Genomic DNA, 19,727 nt, shown 5'->3' with positions numbered 1-19,727 from the left:
AGTCTGACAAAAGAGTCCACAGCTGAATTGAGGGCCAGTGAATCTTTGGGATCCCTTGCCTTCGTTGGGTCACAATACACTCAGGGATTCAAAAGTGAACGAGTTCCAAGGGAAATGTCAAAAATATCATCAGACAGAGTAGCTGGTCCCAAGAGATGCCCCTTATAGTCTAACCCATTAGAGTCTTTGTCTGCAGGCCTGCCTCAGAGAGATAATCAGAGTCGCCATGTCTTACTGACCTACATGGGTAGTGTGGTAAACCACTGTTATGCAATGATTGACTGCTGCCGGCTGGACACACCTCCCGAGACCGATCCTACCCATAACCCTTTGCATGCTCCCTATTCCACTCTGCCTTGATCAGTCAATGAAGCTGATGCCTGTTCCAGTCTATAGTTAATAAAGGCCTATCAGTTTCACAACTTGTGATAGTACAGGATACTATCACCAATTTATATATTTGTTTATATTTACATATAGAGGTAGTGATTGGCTGAGAGCCGTAGCCACACCTACTAGCAGGTCATAAAGGGCTGCTCCAAACCAGACCCAGGTCAGTCTGGACTGGTCAACCACGATGTACTATGATCCAGTCTTTTGTTAATAAAAGCCTTGGTTTGAGTCAACAGCTCTTTGAGTCATTCGACATTCTGCACAATTTCAATCTTTTGTGATTATTGATGGTGCATCAGGTAGTTTATGCTTGCCACGGATATTTTGGATAGGGGAACAGCTGCTTCTTTACAGTCAAAGATGAAAACTCTTCATTTGGAATTGTTATCCACAGGAGATCTCTGTCCACGCGTGTTCCTCACTCTGTAGAATGTTTACCATCTGACTCTGATGTGGAGGGAAATGAACGCTTTCACATCCTTACAGCATCTATCATCAAACTTGTATATATATATATATATGTGTTTTTATATGTTTTTTTTAATTTCAATGATTCAACATGATAAACTTCTGGCCCACAAAACTCATGCTGCCAACTACCCTCATTATGTACCTACCAACCCCGTTACATATTCAAGGGTGGGAGGAAACCAGGACACTCAGGTAACTCATGCAGGTGATGGGAAGTACGTACAAACTACTCAGAGACAGCGCTAGATTCGAACCCAGGTGGCTGGTGTTACGCCAACCGCACTCCCTAATGCGCTGTCTGTAAGGAGTTTGTCTGTTCTCCCCAAGTCTGCGTGGGTTTTCCCCAAGGGCTGCAGTTTCCTCCCACCATTCAAATGTTCTGAGGGTGTAGGTTAATTGGGTGTAAATTGGGCGGCACGGACTCATGAGCCAAAGTGGCCTGTTACCGTGCTGTATGTCTAAATTTAAAAAAGGTGCCCTTGAATGCTCAAGGGTTAAAGTCAGGTCATTTCAGCCCACTTAGGCGAGGAAACTGTCTCTACAGCTCACCCGAGACTGAACCACCTGCTCTGTGTTTTAGAAAATGTGTTTCCTTTGTGCCACCGTGAAGTTGGGACCCACAAGTTCACTACACCAGGGTCTTTATTGCTTTTCACTGGTGGTAGCAAACTTCTGCCATACTAACCAGGCATTCGCATTAATTACAGCAAACCCACACTGTGCAGATTCGATTGAACATAAATATAATCATTGACTCCAGAGAGTAAACATAAGGTGTTTGCTGATTTCACCTGTTCATTAGAACTATAGAATGCTACCACACAGAAACAGACCCTTTGGCCCATCTAGTCTGTGCTGAAAAAAATATGGTTATATGGTTATATGTTATATGGTTATATATGTTATATGGTTACATAGTCTGTGCTGAACTATTATTCTGCCCAGTCCCATTAATCTACACCCGAACCATATCCCTCCATACTCCTCCCAATGATGCATCTATCCAAATTTTTCTTAAATGTCAAAATTGAGCCTGCATTCACCATTTCATCTGGCAGCTCGTTCCACGCTCTCCGCTCTCTGAATGAGGAATTCGATCTGGCATTCCCTTTAAACATTTCACCTTAACCCAAGTCCTCCAGTTCTTGTCTCACCCAACCTCGGTGGATAAACCCTGCCTGTATTTATTGTATCTACAGCCCTCATCATTTTGTATACCGTTATCAAATCCCTCCTCACTCTTCTACACCCCAGGGATTAATCTAACCTGTTCAACCTTTCCCTCTAACTCAGTTCTTTAAGTCCCAGTAACATCCTTCTAAGTCTTCTCTGTGCTATTTTTTTAAACCATTCGAGATACAGCACGGTAACAGGTCCTTCCAACCCATGAGCCCGTGCCGCCCAAATACGTTAATTAACCTACAGACCCTGTATGTTTTTTAATTATTATTGATATCTTTCCTGTAGTGACCCACACTGCGCATTGATCCAGCTCACCATATCTAGTGTCATGGAGCTTGGCCCAATGTGACCAAATATCCTTTACACTCATCCCATTTTGTTCTCCCCTGTGTCTCCCCATATTCTGCCAAGGCCTTCATACCCTCAGGATAGTTTACTGTGGTCCATGACTGGTCAGAAGGAATTTTTCGTGGAGAGCGTGGAATGAGCTGCCAGCTGAAATGGTGAATGCAGGCTCAATTAGGGAGGGGTATGGAGGGCGAGATTCAATGGGACTAGACAGAATAATAGTTCAGCACAGACTAGATGGGCCAAATGGCCTGTTTCTGTGCTGTGGTGCTCTATGACCCTGATGAATAGGTTACCAATGGATAAAATTGGTTCCACATGGAACACTCGGTGGAAGTTCAGACAACCACAGAGAATTGGAAACTCCACCCAGATGATGCACGAGGTTATGAATCACTCGAGAGAGTTTACAGTGATATAAGAACATCTGCAGATGCTGGGGTCGAGGGCAGTGCACAGAAGTGCTGGAGAAGCTCAGCAGGCCAGGGATTCCAGGTGAAGTGCTCAAGGCCAAAACTTTGGCTGCCTTTACTTTCTAGGTATGTTGCATGACCCAAAGAGTTTCTACAGCATTTCTGTGTCTTGCAGGAGAGTTTCCACTTGTTTCCACAGGCATTTCCCAAAAACTCGCAGGGTAGGCGGCATCGACGGGCCTCGGAACCCCATGGCTGATGATAGTGGCAGAGCTGTCCCGCTGAATGAACCTGCCTCTCTGCTGGTCTTGGTCTTGCAGGTGGCTGTTCGTAGAACTTGCTGATGTGGTCCACGATGGCGCTGGTGTACTTCTTCCCACTTCAGAGCATGTCCACCAGGATGCAACCCTCCGAGGGTCGCTGAAGTCGTCAGCTGTGAGCAAGAGTCAGATATCCTTGGGCTGCTGCTCCAGAAAGATCTGCTCAAGAATCAGGCAAGGCTGTGGCCTTCGGTTGAAGTGAGCATCTCGCACATTAGGGCTGACAGGGCCCTGTCACCCACTCCGTCCATATGTAGCAGTCAGGTGTTGCGTTCGGACCAATGTGCGGGTTAACAGCTCTTTGAGGGCCGCGTATTTTCTTTGTTCCGGAGGCTGCTGTAGGAAATCTATGACCATTGCTGCTGTGTCCTGATTGAGGCCGTCATGATGTAGAAGTAGCGGGTGTCAGTGGCGGCGATGTGTTGAAGCTGGAGTTGAGCCTCAGCCTGCTCGAACCACACGTGGGGCTACGATACCCAGAACGTTGGAAGCCTGATGGAGATTGCGTGGATGGTTGCTGGGTCCACTTGATTCATCATCTTTTGGTCCAACTGCCAGCTGGACCTGTCGTGGTCACCAATGTAGCATTCATGTTGCACGAGCGTGGAGTAGAACGACACACACACCAAAGCCTTGGAAATAAGACTGCTTTATTGCTCTGGCCATCGTGCTTATATGGGCCCCACATCTTCAGAGCACTGGCCTGAGATTGGCCAGCGTTCCCACCAGAGTTCCCCATCTTCCTGTAGGAGGTCACCTGGGATTATGGCTGGCGTCACCCCCCCAGGTCCATGCAGTCACCGTGTTCGTTGGCCATTTTGTGGGCCAGTCCCCGTCTCTGTGCGCGGATCACTACACTTATACCTTTTACAAAGAACAATCAGTTTTAAAATATTTGCTTTAGTAAAGCTGTTAAAAATATTAAAGATTGTTATAAACAAGGCCAATTGATGTCATTTGAACAATTAAGCAATAAATATAGAATAACGCATAATACTCTTTTTTGTTATTTTCAACTGAGAGGATATTTGAGGGAAAAGTTAGGTCCAATGATGCTGAAACCAACATGTGGTGAGGTGGAAACTTTTATTAGGAGAGGAAATACTAAGAAAGTTATTTCTGCAATGTATTTTCTCTTTCAAATGGGAACTACTAAACAGGGAGTGCATAAATCTAGAGGGAGATGGGATTTGAATATTATAGCTGATGAGCAAAGATGGTCAGATATGGTGTGATTGTATGACAAATACTATTAATGTAAGGTACAGATTAGTTCAATGGAATTTTCTGCATCAGCTATATTTAACGCCACAAAAATTGAATAGAAATAAATCAGATTTATCAGATCAATGTTTTAGGTGTGGTGAAGATACGGAAACTTTCTTGCATTCAACTTGGTCATGCCCCAAAGTAAAGCCTTCTTGGGCGGATTTAGGACATTTTTTAGAACAAATTACAGGTATTGTATTTCCATAAAACACAGATTTATTTTTATTGGGAAACATGGAAGGAACAAGACCTAAGTTGAAATTATCAATATATCAAATGAAATTTGTTAAAATAGGATTAGTGGTGGCTATTAGTGGTATATTGCAGTGACCTGGAAGTTGACTCACACTGGGGTATGGGAAGATGGAATGTGGAAATAAAGTGTATCCCCTTGGAGAAAACTGCATACAATTTGAGAAATAAATATGGTATATATTCTTTTTAAATCTGGAGCCCATATATGCAACTTTTAGGTATAAATATGTAGTCATGTTCTTCCAGGCTCTTGAGACCTGTGTTAATCATCTTGACATTCCTGGAGTCCTGAGTGTTGAAGTGACCTTCTGAGCAATCCATTCTTCTTTTTCTATTTCTTTATTTGATACAACTATATATCTTTTATATATTTTTCTTCCTTGAGAGTGGGGGTGTTTAGGGAGGGAGGGAAAGGGAGGGGTAATAACCATATAATGATTGAAACCTTTTTAAATTTAAACTCATTGCTTTATATGAGTTTATTAATTACATGTAAGGAAAATTTTTAAAATAAAATATTTTTAAAAAAGTTTAGAGGAAAGAACACAAGCAAACACGACTAGCTCAGGAAGGCACATTGGATAGGATAGGTGGGTTGGGTCGAAGGGGCTGTCTTCATGCTGTATGTCCCTCTCCATGACTTTAATATCTACTATCAGCTGAACATATTATCAGATAAACACGTTTATAAGCACAATTGTGCTCCATCTGCAATGTACAGTAATGAGCAAGCATCTGTTTACATGAGGCCATTGCGGTCCTCCAACCTATTCCGTCATTCAGCCACTTGAGCTCCATTTGACCTGTTTGGTTTGATACCTTCTACCTACCAAGCACTTTTCAGCCACCAATTTGAAAACCTAAATTAATGCATGGTGAGATACAGCACAAAAACAGGCCCATCAGTCCACCAAATCCCTGCTGCCCCTCAACCTGCCCCTGCCCCAGTCACACATTGATCTTACATTATTCCCATTCTTTCCTCATTATCTATCATTTCAAGACAAGAAAATTCAAGAATTCCATGCTACTGCATGTCAAAAACACATTGTGACTTCACTGCCTGGATGTAATATTAGACCTGTCCCTCCCCCACCAGAGGGAGTCATCCATTAAATCCCTTTATAACTTGAATGACCTTTAACCTTCTAATGTTATCCTCTAATCTCTGGTACCTTTCCAAAGAGTGTGATCTACATCTGATCCAAGTTCAGTAAATCCTTCTCAGAACTGCATGCAGCTTCCATAACTTTAGGGTTGGAGAGGAATAGAGTGATACTGCATAGAAACAGACCCTTCGGCTCATTGTGTCACTGCTGACCATCATTCCTACACCCTAATCCCACTTGCTTGTGTTAACTCCTTATCCCTCTATGCCTTGTTCATTCAGGTACAATAAAATTTCAGGTATCCGGACTTCAAGCAAGCGGCAGCCTCAAGCAAAACAGCAAAAAAAGTTGAGGAAAATATATTTAAAAAATTTAAATAAATAAGAATAAAATAATCGGTAAAAAATGTGTTTAAAATTGTAAAAGTAAATGTTCTCTGAAGTAAAGCATAAGCCTTTGGTGAAGATGGGAGCAAATATTAATCCAACGGAGAGCTTTGGTTGGGTTTTACCCATTGCTGCTGTTTGAATCTTTGGCTTGGCTTCGCGGACGAAGATTTATGGAGGGGGTAAAAAGTCCACGTCAGCTGCAGGCTCGTTTGTGGCTGACCAGTCCGATGCGGGACAGGCAGACACGATTGCAGCGGTTGCAAGGGAAAATTGGTTGGTTGGGGTTGGGTGTTGGGTTTTTCCTCCTTTGCCTTTTGTCAGTGAGGTGGGCTCTGCGGTCTTCTTCAAAGGAGGCTGCTGCCCGCCAAACTGTGAGGCGCCAAGATGCACGGTTTGAGGCGTTATCAGCCCACTGGCGGTGGTCAATGTGGCAGGCACCAAGAGATTTCTTTAGGCAGTCCTTGTACCTTTTCTTTGGTGCACCTCTGTCACGGTGGCCAGTGGAGAGCTCGCCATATAATACGATCTTGGGAAGGCGATGGTCCTCCATTCTGGAGACGTGACCCATCCAGCGCAGCTGGATCTTCAGCAGCGTGGACTCGATGCTGTCGACCTCTGCCATCTCGAGTACCTCGACGTTAGGGGTGTGAGCGCTCCAATGGATGTTGAGGATGGAGCGGAGACAACGCTGGTGGAAGCGTTCTAGGAGCCGTAGGTGGTGCCGGTAGAGGACCCATGATTCGGAGCCGAACAGGAGTGTGGGTATGACAACGGCTCTGTATACGCTTATCTTTGTGAGGTTTTTCAGTTGGTTGTTTTTCCAGACTCTTTTGTGTAGTCTTCCAAAGGCGCTATTTGCCTTGGCGAGTCTGTTGTCTATCTCATTGTCGATCCTTGCATCTGATGAAATGGTGCAGCCGAGATAGGTAAACTGGTTGACCGTTTTGAGTTTTGTGTGCCCGATGGAGATGTGGGGGGGCTGGTAGTCATGGTGGGGAGCTGGCTGATGGAGGACCTCAGTTTTCTTCAGGCTGACTTCCAGGCCAAACATTTTGGCAGTTTCCGCAAAGCAGGACGTCAAGCGCTGAAGAGCTGGCTCTGAATGGGCAACTAAAGCGGCATCATCTGCAAAGAGTAGTTCACGGACAAGTTTCTCTTGTGTCTTGGTGTGAGCTTGCAGGCGCCTCAGATTGAAGAGACTGCCATCCGTGCGGTACCGGATGTAAACAGCGTCTTCATTGTTGGCGTCTTTCATGGCTTGGTTCAGCATCATGCTGAAGAAGATTGAAAAGAGGGTTGGTGCGAGAACACAGCCTTGCTTCACGCCATTGTTAATGGAGAAGGGTTCAGAGAGCTCATTGCTGTATCTGACCCGACCTTGTTGGTTTTCGTGCAGTTGGATAATCATGTTGAGGAACTTTGGGGGACATCCGATGCGCTCTAGTATTTGCCAAAGCCCTTTCCTGCTCACGGTGTCGAAGGCTTTGGTGAGGTCAACAAAGGTGATGTAGAGTCCTTTGTTTTGTTCTCTACACTTTTCTTGGAGCTGTCTGAGGGCAAAGACCATGTCAGTGGTTCCTCTGTTAGCGCGAAAGCCGCACTGTGATTCTGGGAGAATATTCTCAGTGACACTAGGTATTATTCTATTTAGTAGAATCCTAGCGAAGATTTTGCCTGCAATGGAGAGCAACGTGATTCCCCTGTAGTTTGAGCAGTCTGATTTCTCGCCTTTGTTTTTGTACAGGGTGATGATGGTGGCATCACGAAGATCCTGAGGCAGTTTACCTTGGTCCCAACAAAGCTTGAAAAACTCATGCAGTTTGGCATGCAGAGTTTTGCCGCCAGCCTTCCAGACTTCTGGGGGGATTCCATCCATACCTGCTGCTTTGCCACTTTTCAGTTGTTCGATTGCCTTATATGTCTCATCCAGGGTGGGAACCTCATCCAGCTCTAGCCTTAGGGGCTGTTGAGGGAGCTGGAGCAGTGGCGTCGCCCAGGATGAAGAGCTGGTTGATGCCGCTCACTGTTGGGGTGACTCTCTTAAAGTGTCTTCTTATCCCTGCTTAGTAAGTGTTGCCTCAGTCAAAGGCTTCAGCTGTGAACTTGGAGAAGGGGGTGGTTAATTATCTTTCATCTTTTGGGCGGCTCCGCGGAGGGGAAGGAACCTGCAGATGCAATGGTGGTCAAATGTTTTCAAAGAATGTGACTTAAGATAAAGTAAAATGCTTTTAAGCTTATATATTCATGCAGGTGAAGTTTGTTAAGAATAGGTACAGAGTCGTATTTTTGTCTTTTTATTATTATTTAAAATTAACAATTACATTTACCCCCCTCTCTCCACAGCTGTTTATTCTTAATGCAGATGTATTATTGGGTATTTTAAGAGTAAGTCTCAAGCAACAAGAAAATGCACTTATCCGGTATCTTCCAATCCGCATAAGTGGCGGATGCCAGGAGTTTTACTGTATCTGCCTCTTAAATGTTGTCATCATCAGAGACTGACTCTACTGAATAAACAGAAGCAGGACTGGGCCACATGCTGCTCCAGTGTTCAGTGAGACTATGGCTGATCTTTTATTTCAGTCCCACTCTCCTTGCATTAACTTTCAATCCCGTGATAGCCACCATTTCTGTCCTGAAAACAATTGGTGTCTCAGCCTCCACAGCTGGCTCGAGCAGTGAATTTGAAGAATTTGCTACTTTCTGGGCAAAGACATTTCTTCTCATCTTGGTTCTGGAGTCTCTGAGTCATTGGTTGACTTGCTTCACCAAAGTAGATGATGGGTTTAAAACAGAAAATTGTCATATAGGAGGTCAGTTGGAGAGAGAAGCATGACATTCTATCACACCTGTAACAGCATCGTCTCCATTTCTTTGTCCACACCCACTGAGTGTTTCCGACACTGTTTTTGTTCCAGGTTTCCAGCATCTGTGTTTTTCTTACTTTTCTGAGAATCTGTGTGAGACGTAGACTCCTATCTATCAAAGCAAGAACAATTCCCGCTGAGTAATATTATCATGCTCGTGGAGGGTGTAATTGTGTCTTCGATGACAGTTTATGGTAAATGAGGTGCACGTTATCCATCATCTCAAGAACTTGTTAAATCTTGAAACAAACAATCTACCCATATTTCTTCAAGGAGAGCAATTTTCACCATCTTTTCAGAGATCTGAGTTGAATGAATGTGGTTGAATATTGAAATTAATCGATATTTTGGACCGTATTAGATTATGGGTTTGAATTCCATGTTACTTATATCAGTATGTGAGGAGTTAACAATTTGCAGAAAATGACTGGTTTGCTGAATTCATGTTCAGTGATGGACTCCCTGGGTGGGAGACAGAGAAGCTGTTCCAGAAGTGTCAGAAAGCCGGTGATGAGATTCTGTCAATGTTCATTGGACTCAGAATCATCGGAGCTGAAAGTGGAAAAGGACAGACTGTATATGTTGGCATTCTGAGGTCAAATCCCAATGTGTGCTACAGGTCAGACAGCATCAAGCATTGTGGCATCAAGCTGACCCTTCGGCCCAACATCCATGCTGGCCAATGAGCCCTCTGGGTGAGCCCCATTTGGTCCATCCATCCCGTTGACATTGAAATTGTACCTGCCTCTGGTTTATTGTCCCGTGGACCATGGGGCAGTGATTTATGCTGTTTAGCGAGCATCCCATGCCTAGTGGAAAAAGTAAGGCATGGAACAGAGTTGCAGAGAGTGATCAAGATTGTATGGAGCCATGGTGGTATAAATGCATTAAATATAGTTTATGGGTTAAAGCCCCTCGGGTCCCTCTTAAATCTCTACCCTCTTATCTTAAAACTGCCTTCCAGAACTAGAATTATCTAACCTGGGAAAAAGACTGTGAGCATTCACTTCATCCATGCTGAATAACTTTATAAGGTTACCCCTCAGTATCCTACGAACTGAGGAATAAATTTCCAGCCTCTCCCTCCAACTTAAGCCCCCTTGTCCCAGCAACAGGATGGTGAAGAGAAACGTAGAACATTATAGGCCCTTGTACTATTATTCTGCCTAAGTCCCACTGACCCCCATTCAGTCCATATTTACTCCATATTCCTCCTATCCATGTGCCGGTCCAAATTTTTCGACAATGTTAAAATTGAGCCTGCATTCACTATTTCAGCTGGCAGGTCATTTGTTACTCCCACCATTCTGAATGTGCACGTTCCCCTCAAACTTCTCCTCTACACTCGTAACTTCTGTCCTCTGCTATCTCGTCTTTACTGTGCGAGTATGGTATCAATGATAAATAAAGGTGACTTGACTTGTGTCTCACCTAACTTCAGTGGAAAAAGCCTACTTTTATCTAAACCCCTCATAATTTTGAACATCTCTATCAAATCTCCCGCCATTCTTCTATGCTCCAGGAAATAAACTCCTAATTTGTTTAACCTTTCCCTGTTGCTCAGTTCCTATAGTCCAGGCAACATCTTAAAAAATCATCTCTGCACTCTTTCCATCTTATTGATATCTTTCCTGTAGTCAGATGACCAAAACTGCAGTCAATACTCCATATTTGGCCACAACAATGTCTTATATAACTTTGCCTTAACATCCCTACTCCTACACTCAATCTTTGATTTTTGAAAGCCAATGTCCCAGAAACTCTTCTTACAACCCTAATTATCTGTGACACCACTTTCAGGGAATTATATGTCTGAAGGCTCACAGTGTTCTACCACACTCCTCAGTGCCCTACCATTTACCGTGTATGTCCTACGTTGGTTTGTCCTTCCAAAATGCAATACCTTGCACTTGTCTGCATTCTATTCCATCTGTCATTTTGCAGCCCATATTTTTCTAGTTTGTCCAAATCCTTCTGCAGGCATTGAAAGCATTCAGTGATGTCCACTGCACCCCCAATTTTGTGTCAAATACAAACTTGCTGATCCAATTTACCACATGATCATCTAGATCATTGATTATAGATGACAAACAATGGAAACTTGAGGCTCACTAATAGTCACAGCCTCTGGTCAGAGACGTAACCATCCACTAGCACTCTCTGGCTTATCCCATAAAGCCAATGTTGAATCCACTTTAACACTTCACCATGAATAAAGAGCAACTGAACCTTCCTGACTAAGCTCTCATGTGGAACCCTATCAAAGGCCTTACTAAAGTCCATGTAGGCAACATCCGCAGTCTTTCCTTCATCAACTTTCCTGGGAACCTCCTTGAAAAGATTTGTTAAAATGGCCTACCATGCACAATGCCATTGCTGGGTATTCCTAATCAGCACATGACTGTCCAAATATTTGAATATCCGATTTTTTAGAACAGCTTCCAATAACATACCTGCTACTGATGTTAGACTCACCAGCCTAAAATTTCCCAGGTTAACTTTGGAGGATTTTATAAACAATGGAACATTAATGAGCCACCTCCAATTCTCTGGCACCTCAACTTTGGCCAAGGAGTATTTATATATTTCTGTCAGGGCCCCTGCAATTTCTACACTAGCCTCCCTCAAGGTCTGAGGGAATAACTTGCTGGACCTGGGGATTTATTCACCTTTATTCTCTTTAAGACAGTAGTGGTCCAGCAGAACCAACAGTAGTGCACCTGTGTAAGAAGATCCACACATGTTATCAAAGAGCCCGACAGGCTGAATCTATAAAAGAAAAATAACTGCATACTTAAAAGTTTGTGCTACTGATATTGTGTTTCCATTTGTGTTGAACTTTAAGTTCAAATGAATACTATATTAGTGTGTCATCTTGTTAAACACCTCAAGGAAAGGGGATGTAATGATCCTCCTGACCACTAGAGGGAGTCAGAGACTAGTTTGTGGCAGCTTGGGTTAGATTCAAGATGAAAGCCTCCACGCAGTCATGAATTAGTTCTATAGCTAATAAAGTACAGTTGATTTAAAAGAACTGATGTTTCTTTATAACATTTAAAGGAACTCACAAGGAGTTTGTATGTTCTTTAATCTCTGTAGGTTCCATGACCCTCTTCTCTAAACTCTATGCCAGTTTCCTGAGTAAATAGAGATGCAAAAAAACCTTATTTAAGATCTCCAAACATAGCTGACCACTCTGATCTTCAAGAGGATCAATTTTATCCCTTAATATGCTTTTGCTCTTAATATTCCTATAGAATCCCTTAGGATTTTCCTTCAGCTTATGTCTTCTTTTAGCCTTCCTGATTTCCTGTATTTTTTTAGAACTTGCCAAGTACCTAATTAACCAGATGCCTAATAGCCCTTGAAAACCAAAGTTGTTTATGCCTGTGAACTTTGCCATTAATCCTTACAGGAACATGCAAACTCTGTACTCTCCACTTACTGAGCACATCCTTGCCAGAAAACAACCTAACCCGATCCATACTTTTTAGATCCTTTCTCTTGTCCTCAAAATTGTACTTGGATAGATTAGGAGACTGGGCAAAAATGGGTGGCAGATGAATACAATTTTGGAAAGTGTATGGTCATAAACTTTGGTAGAAGAAATAGACTATTATTTAGATAGAGAGAAATTTCAAAATTCAGAAGTGCAAAGGGACTAGGGAGTCCTCATGCAAGATACCCTAATGGTTAATCTCCAGGATAAGTCGGTGGTGAACAAGGTGAATGCAATGTAGGCATTCATTTCCAGAGGAATAGCATGTAAGAGCAGGTTATGTAACATTAAGACTCGATAGAACACTGGTAAGACCTCACTTGGAGAATTGTGTACAGTTTTGGGCTCCTTATTTGAGAAAGGATGTGTTGGAGAGGGTTCCGAGAAGATTTACGAGAATGATACCAGGAATGAGCGGGTTAGAATATGAGAAATGTTTGTTGACTCTTGGACTGTATTTAAGGAGAGAAGAATGAGGGGGTTCCTCAAAGAGACATTCCAAATGTTGAAAGTCCTGGACAGAGTAGATATGGCAAAGTTGTTTCCCATGGTAGGGGGGAGTCTAGGAAAAGAGGGCACAACTTCAGGATAAAAGGGCATCAATTTAAAACAGAAATGTGGAAACATTTCTTCAGCCAGGGGGTCCTGATTCTGTTGAACTTGTTGCCACAGGCGGCTGTGGAAACGAGGTTGTTGGGTGTATTTAAGGCAGAGATTTATGGGTATTTGTTTAGCCAGGGCATCAAGGGTTATGGGGAGAAGGCCAGAGAGTAGAGCTGAGTGGGAGGATGGATCAGCTCATAAGAATGGGGGAGCACTCTCGATGGGATGATTGGCAGCCGACTTCTGTTCCTATATCTTCTGATCATGTGGAATGGCTTTTCTCCAATTTAGAATCTCAACCCATGACCAGACCTATTTTTATAATTAATGAAAATAATGGCATAATGCTTTAGGAATTTAGGCCAGTAAGAAGAGTGGGCTGAAAGATGGCAGATGGATTTTAATGCTGATAAATGTGAGGAGTTACATTTTGGTAGGGCTAATCAAAATAGGACATACATGGTGAGTGGTGGGGCATTGAAGACTGCAGTAGAACAGAGGAATCTAGGAATGATGGTACATAGTTCTCTGAAAGTGAAGTCACATATGGATAGGGTGGTGCAGAAAGCTTATGGGATGTTAGCCTTTATAAATCAGAGCATTGAGTATAGGAGCTGGATGTTATATTAAAATTAAAACCAAAGTATAGGAAAGATATTAACAATTTGGACAGAGTGCAGAGAAGATTTACTGGAATGTTGCTGGGGTTACAGGGTCTAATTTATAGGGAAAGGTCGAATAAGTTAGGTCTTTATTCTTTGGAGCGTAGAAGGTTGAGAGGGGATTTGATTGAGGTATTTAAAATTATTAGGGGTATAGATAGAATTGATGTGGAGAGGCTTTTTCCTTTAAGAAAGAGGAAGATATAAACGAGAGGACATGAGTTGAGAGTTATGGGGAAAAAATTTAGAGGAAATACAAGGGGGGGATTTTTTTTTACACAGAGAGTGGTGGGTGTGTGGTATGAGCTTCCAGACGAAGTGGTGGAGGCAGAGTTGATATTGGCATTTAAGGAGAAATTGGATATGTATATGGACAGGAAAGGTATGGAGGGTACAGGTTGAATGTAGGTCAGTGAGGTTAGGTGGGATCAAGTGTTTGGTATTGATTAGAAAGGCCAAGTTGGCCTGTTTCCATGCTGTAATTGTTATATGATTTTTTTGTGTGCATATATATTTGATTACTGGACCCAAAGTGCTCCCCTGCATATACTTCTATCACCTGTCCTGTCTCGTTCCCTGAAAGGAAATCCAATTTTGGACTTTCTCTAGTTGGGACCTCGATATATCAATTTAGAAAACTTTCCTGAACACACTTGACAAACTCCAAGCCATCCTGCCCTTTTATAGTATCGAAGTCCCAGTCATTACGTGGAAAGTTAAAATCACCTACTATCATAACTTTATGTTTACTTCAGCTGTCTGCTATTTCTCTGCAGATTTTCTTTTCCATTTCTCAGTGATGATTGGGCAGTATATAATACAGCACCAATGAGCATGGTCATAGTTTTCCCATTCCTCAGCTCCATCCATATGACCTCTGTAGACAAGCCCTCTGGTCAGTCCTGTCTGAGCACTGCTATAATATTTTCCCTGACTAGCAATGCCACTCCTTCCCCTTCCATCCATCCATCCCACTCTATCACATCTAAAACAATGGAACCCCGGAACAGTCCTGCCCCTCCTGCAACTAAGTTTCACTCATGGACACAACGTCATAAATCCATGTGCCAATCCATGCTCTATGGTCATCTGCCTTTCCTATCATACTCCTTGCATTGAATCTCTACTCTTCCCTGCCCAGGGACATCCCTCCCATTGCTGAGTGACCAGAACTGCACACAAATGTGGTCTCACCACCAACTTGTACAGCTGATGTCACTACTTTTGTGCTCAGTGCCCTGCTCAATGAAGGCCAACGTGCCATGGGCCTTCTCCTTCTTCACCATCCTGTCCACTTAAGTTGCCATTTTTTGAGTTACCATCTTGTACCCCTTGGTTTCTCGATGCTCCAAAGCTCTCCAGGGCCTTGCTATTTACTGTGTAAGACCTGCTCTAGTTTGACTTACCTCACACTGGTCCAAGTGAAATTCCAGTAGAAAAGGTGCAGAAAACTTCTCAATGACATTACCAAGAATAGATAGCTTGAGCTGCAAGAAGAGGTTGAAAAGGCTAGGGTTGTAGGAGGCAGAGGGACGACCTTATAGATCATGAGGGACCTCGATAGCTGAATAAACATTTACCTTTTCTGGGTGTAAAAGAGTCTAAAATTAGATAGCACAGGTTTAAGGAGAGAAGGCAAAGTTTGAGAAGCACCTTTTCCACACAGACGGTGGAGGGTATACGGAACAAGGTGGACAGCTGGATGGACAGGAAAGAGTTGGAAGAATATGGGCCAAATACAGGCAAATGGGACTCGCTCAGATCGATCATTTGGTCAGCACAAATAAGTTGGGCAGAAGGGCCTGTTCCTGGGCTAATTAGTTCAATGATTTGTTGGTGGTGTAGTGATAAAGTTACTGGGCTAGTAATCCAGAATCATGTGTTCAATTCCTACAAAAGCAACCAAATCTTCAATTCATTTAATAATCTGTCATTTGGAACAATAATCATTTAATCTCAGTAATGAGGGTCATTGTGAAAATCTGGTTCACTGCTGACTCCATCTTGACCATGTGTAGAGCAACTGCAAGCATTCAAGACTAGAGAGACTACAATACACTTTTATTCAGTAAGAATGGCACACATGGTCTTTGGATGGAACTGGGGTTTTGGCCAGGATCCAGGGTTTATATTGGGGTATGCGGGGGAGGAGTTAGGGGAGGAGCCAGTCCTTAGAACATCACATCAGTAGTGAATTCCCTGTCCACTACAGGGACTCCAGCCCCACACCTTGAAGCTCCTCAGCTGTTCGTTGATCAACAGCACGTTCTCGAGTAATTAAAAATAGGCATTATATATGCTGGTTTTGCTGGTGGTGGAGAGATCCCAAAATATGAACAAGTAAAAATAAAGGTGATTGCTGTACTAAATTTTCCCCAGGTTCCTGCCAGGCGACTTTGGTTAAAATGATCCCCACGGTGTGTTTAATACCTGCTTGTACCTTCATCATCAGACAGTGAGCATACAGAGGTTAGAACGTCAGGTTGGAGGTTTTATATTGGAGAATAGAAGGATTAATGTTCAAAGGGACAAGCCTGTGAGCAAACTGTCAGTGTGAACCTATCAGCCATCCTAGACACCACAATAACCCTTGATAGCCAAGGATGCTCACATCACATTGGAAACTCAGCATAATGCAAAAACAGCCCTTTTGGCCCACTTTGTCCATGCTGACTTTGAGGCCTATTCCTGATCCCATTTGCCCACATTACAGTACACTACAACCATAAGAGTAAATATTTATTTATCCATCATTTAATTTTTATTTTGTCTTATGACATATGTGGTGATTTAATGCATTCTATTGTACTGTAGTTGGTGTAATTTATAAACCTGCTTACTTGCAGCGATAAGAATTTTGAACTGTTTGTACCTTGTACAGTAATTGCCCCTATCTTTCTGAACCTTTCCTGTCCAAAACAGGAAAGCGCATTTTACCTGCCTCCATCACCTTCTCTGGCTATTCATTCCAGATCACCACTGTCTTCAGTCTTAAGAGCTTACCCTCATTTAAATTCCCCCCTCCCCTCACCATCGAACTGTTCCCCCTAGTATGTGACTCCCCTGCTCTGGGGATAAAAAGAGTCTGATACTCAATCCTGCAACTGCCCCTCGGAGCTGAATTAACCTTTGTTCATCTTGCCAGTGGCTGCATCTTGCACTCAAGTGCATCAACCATTCCAGATGTGGACCTTTGCAGTTGGGTATTACAACCTACTCAACCTGTGTCTCGTTTGTTTTCTGTATCCCAGCACCAGACCCATGGATGCTGTTGTGTTGAAGGAACATCTGTGGGGCTGGCTGCTGAGTGCTCCAGTTGTAGGTAGCACTCTGGCTGGCAAAGGATGAGGCTGCCAGGGTAGGGGACCAGTGCTTGTCCAATGCAGGGTGAGCAGAGAATGACAAATGCAACAACCTGGTTACCAGCAGCACCCCCCCCCAACTCCCTTCCCTTCCTACTCCCATCAGAGCTACCGTTCTGAGCCCTCCTCTTCACCTCTCAGCTATCCTCCGCCTATATCCGCATCCCCTTCCTTCTCTCCTCCTCTCCTCTCCCTCCACCTCACCTTGTTGTTCAGGCACCTGACTGTTTTTCTAACAAAGGTCTAAAGTCCGAAAATTTGACCTCCCTTTACTTCCTGTGGATGCTGTGTGACCTACTGAGTTTCTCCAGCACTTTTGTGTACTGCACTTAACCCCAAGGACTTCAGATTTTCTTGTTTAATTCTGGCTACTTCCCTATCCCAGCCAAATCCACAGGAGATCTTACAACCAACTGCTGCTCGATTTGTGCTGGCCACGTTTCCTGGCCCCCCTCAACACCAGCTCTAGAAACGCAGAAGGCAAGACCGCTTCGCTGATCACCCTCACTCTGTGTGTGGGTCTAAACTTAAGCTTCCTTTAGCTGAACTTTCCACCTCCCCAGCCATTCCTGCAGTGACATGTCTGTCTTCGGTCTCAACAGGTTGAGGCCAAATGTAAACTGGAGGAACGGCAGACACATCATACACCTCCTGGACAGTCTTAAACTTAACATCATAAACGTTAATTTTCTGATTCAACTGTTTCCATCTCTTTTTCTCCTGAACTTGCTTTTTTTTTCATTTTTAAATTTAGACATACAGCATGGTAACAGGCCATTTCGGCCTATAAGTCCCTGCTGCACAATCTACACCCAATTAACCTACACCCCTTGGTACATTTTGAACGGTGGAATGAAACCGGAGCTACCCATGAAAAGCCCACACAAACAAAGGGAGAATGTACAAACTCCTTACAGACAGCGTGGGATTTGAACCCCAGTCCCGGTCACTGATGTTACGTAAAGGCGTTACGCTAACCGCTAAGCCAACTGTGCCACCCTCTTTCCCTCTCTCAAGCTTTTCTCTCCCAGCCCCCTCTTCCAAATTCTTTCTCCCTCGACCTGTCTCTCCATCTCTCACATCTTCTGTCCTATCTCCCAACTTCCTTCCCCTTCCCTATGTGATGCCACCCCCTTTCTTTGATTTTTAATCAACAGTCCTGACGCAAAACAAAGACTGACCATTTCTACTCACGGATGCAGCCTGACCCACTGAGTCCCTCCAGTAATGCTTTGCCTGCTTCAGATTCCAGTGCCTGCAGCTTTTGAGTTGGCTGTGGGCTATTGATTCCCAGTCCACTCACGGGATGTTTGATACAGGCGAGCTGTATGAGGATCTTGAGTTAGTGGTCAGGAGAGTCCAGGTCATCAGACATTCAGTGCCACTGCAGGTCGGAAATCAACATTGTTGTCAGTGTCACGGAGCGCTAAAACATAACCTTAGCACTGACCATAAATCTTAATTTCCTTCCTCCCATGTTCTCATCAACTCCCCCTGAGGTTCTACCCTCACCGACACACCAGGGGAAATTTATGTCGACCATTTAACCCATCGAACCCACACAGCTCTGAGATGTGGGAGAAGACTGGAGCGCCTGGAGGTAAGCCCAGGCAGTCGCAGGGAGAAGGTGCAAGCCCCACTCAGATAGTCCCCGTGCTCTGGTGAAGCAGTGGCTCTGTTAGCTGCACCTCTGTGCGGTTCCAAATTCATCCCTCATGGGAGACTTCAAGTTTATTATCATCTGACTGTACATACTCAGCAGCATTCTTCTGGACCACGGTGCACGCACATACACAGCACATGATAATCACATATGTACTTAAAATAAATAGATCTAAATATTGTGGGACGATTTACTCAGTGACAGAATACTGTTCATTAATTTCACAGCCTGCAGAGAGAAGCTATTTCCCAACCTGGAAGTCCTGATTTTGATGCTCCTGTACCTCCTTCCTGATGATCGTGGGTCAAAGATCGTGTGTAGTGAATGGAAAGGCTCCTCAATAATTCTTTGAGCCCTATTTAAGCAATGCTCCCAATGAATGTCAATAGAGGAAAGGAGGTCCCCAGTGATCTTCTTGGGTGTTTTAATGATCCTCTGTATTGACATCTGATCTGATACCTTGCAGCTACTGCCCCACACACTGATAGAGCCAGACAGGACCCTCTCAATTGTGTAAAAAGTTGTCAAGATGGCCAGTGGACTTGGCCTCCTCAACTACTTTAGGAAGAGTAGACAGTGAGGTGGTGGGGAGGGGGGATATCGCACTCTGGATGCTTCACAGCTCCAGTGACCCAGGTTTATTTCTGACCGCCATTGCTGTTTCTGTGGAGTTTGCACACTCTCTCTTTGACCATGTGGGTTCCCTCCCACATCCCAAAGAGGTGTGTGGGGAGGGGGTTTTGGTTAATTTGGCAACTGTAAAGTCTCCTCACCAGCAGAAAGAATCCAAGTGGAGGACATCGTTGTGTGAGTGAGAATGAGTTGAAGGGAAACAAGGAGCAGCGTGGAGCGAGGGGATGAGGAATAATATCGACTGGGAGCTGTCATGGCACTAAAGGTCTCCCGTGTTGTAATGTCAGGA

The 19,727-nt window shown here is 43.8% G+C and overlaps 1 protein-coding gene and 1 long non-coding RNA gene across 4 annotated transcripts in view; both read left to right on the top strand.

Annotated features, from left to right (window-relative positions):
- The window catches only part of LOC138744601 (RNA-binding Raly-like protein), an 838,833-nt gene that overhangs the window by 191,831 nt on the left and 627,275 nt on the right, over positions 1-19,727 (top strand). The window lies entirely within an intron of this gene.
- Positions 1-19,727, top strand: part of LOC138744603 (uncharacterized) — a 68,075-nt gene that overhangs the window by 24,637 nt on the left and 23,711 nt on the right. Inside the window, exon 3 of one of the 3 annotated variants that reach the window (XR_011345646.1) lies at positions 8,493-8,675. The exons of the other annotated variants lie outside the window; for them this stretch is intronic. This is a non-coding gene — a long non-coding RNA (uncharacterized lncRNA). Of the gene's footprint in view, positions 1-8,492; positions 8,676-19,727 lie in introns of those variants that run through there. 3 annotated transcript variants of the gene reach the window in all.

Source organism: Narcine bancroftii, chromosome 10 (genome assembly GCF_036971445.1).
Source record: "Narcine bancroftii isolate sNarBan1 chromosome 10, sNarBan1.hap1, whole genome shotgun sequence".
In the NCBI taxonomy this organism is placed as follows: domain Eukaryota; kingdom Metazoa; phylum Chordata; class Chondrichthyes; order Torpediniformes; family Narcinidae; genus Narcine; species Narcine bancroftii.
The sequence above is the reverse complement of the archived record's forward strand: the minus strand, read 5'-3'. Positions and strand labels throughout refer to the sequence as shown.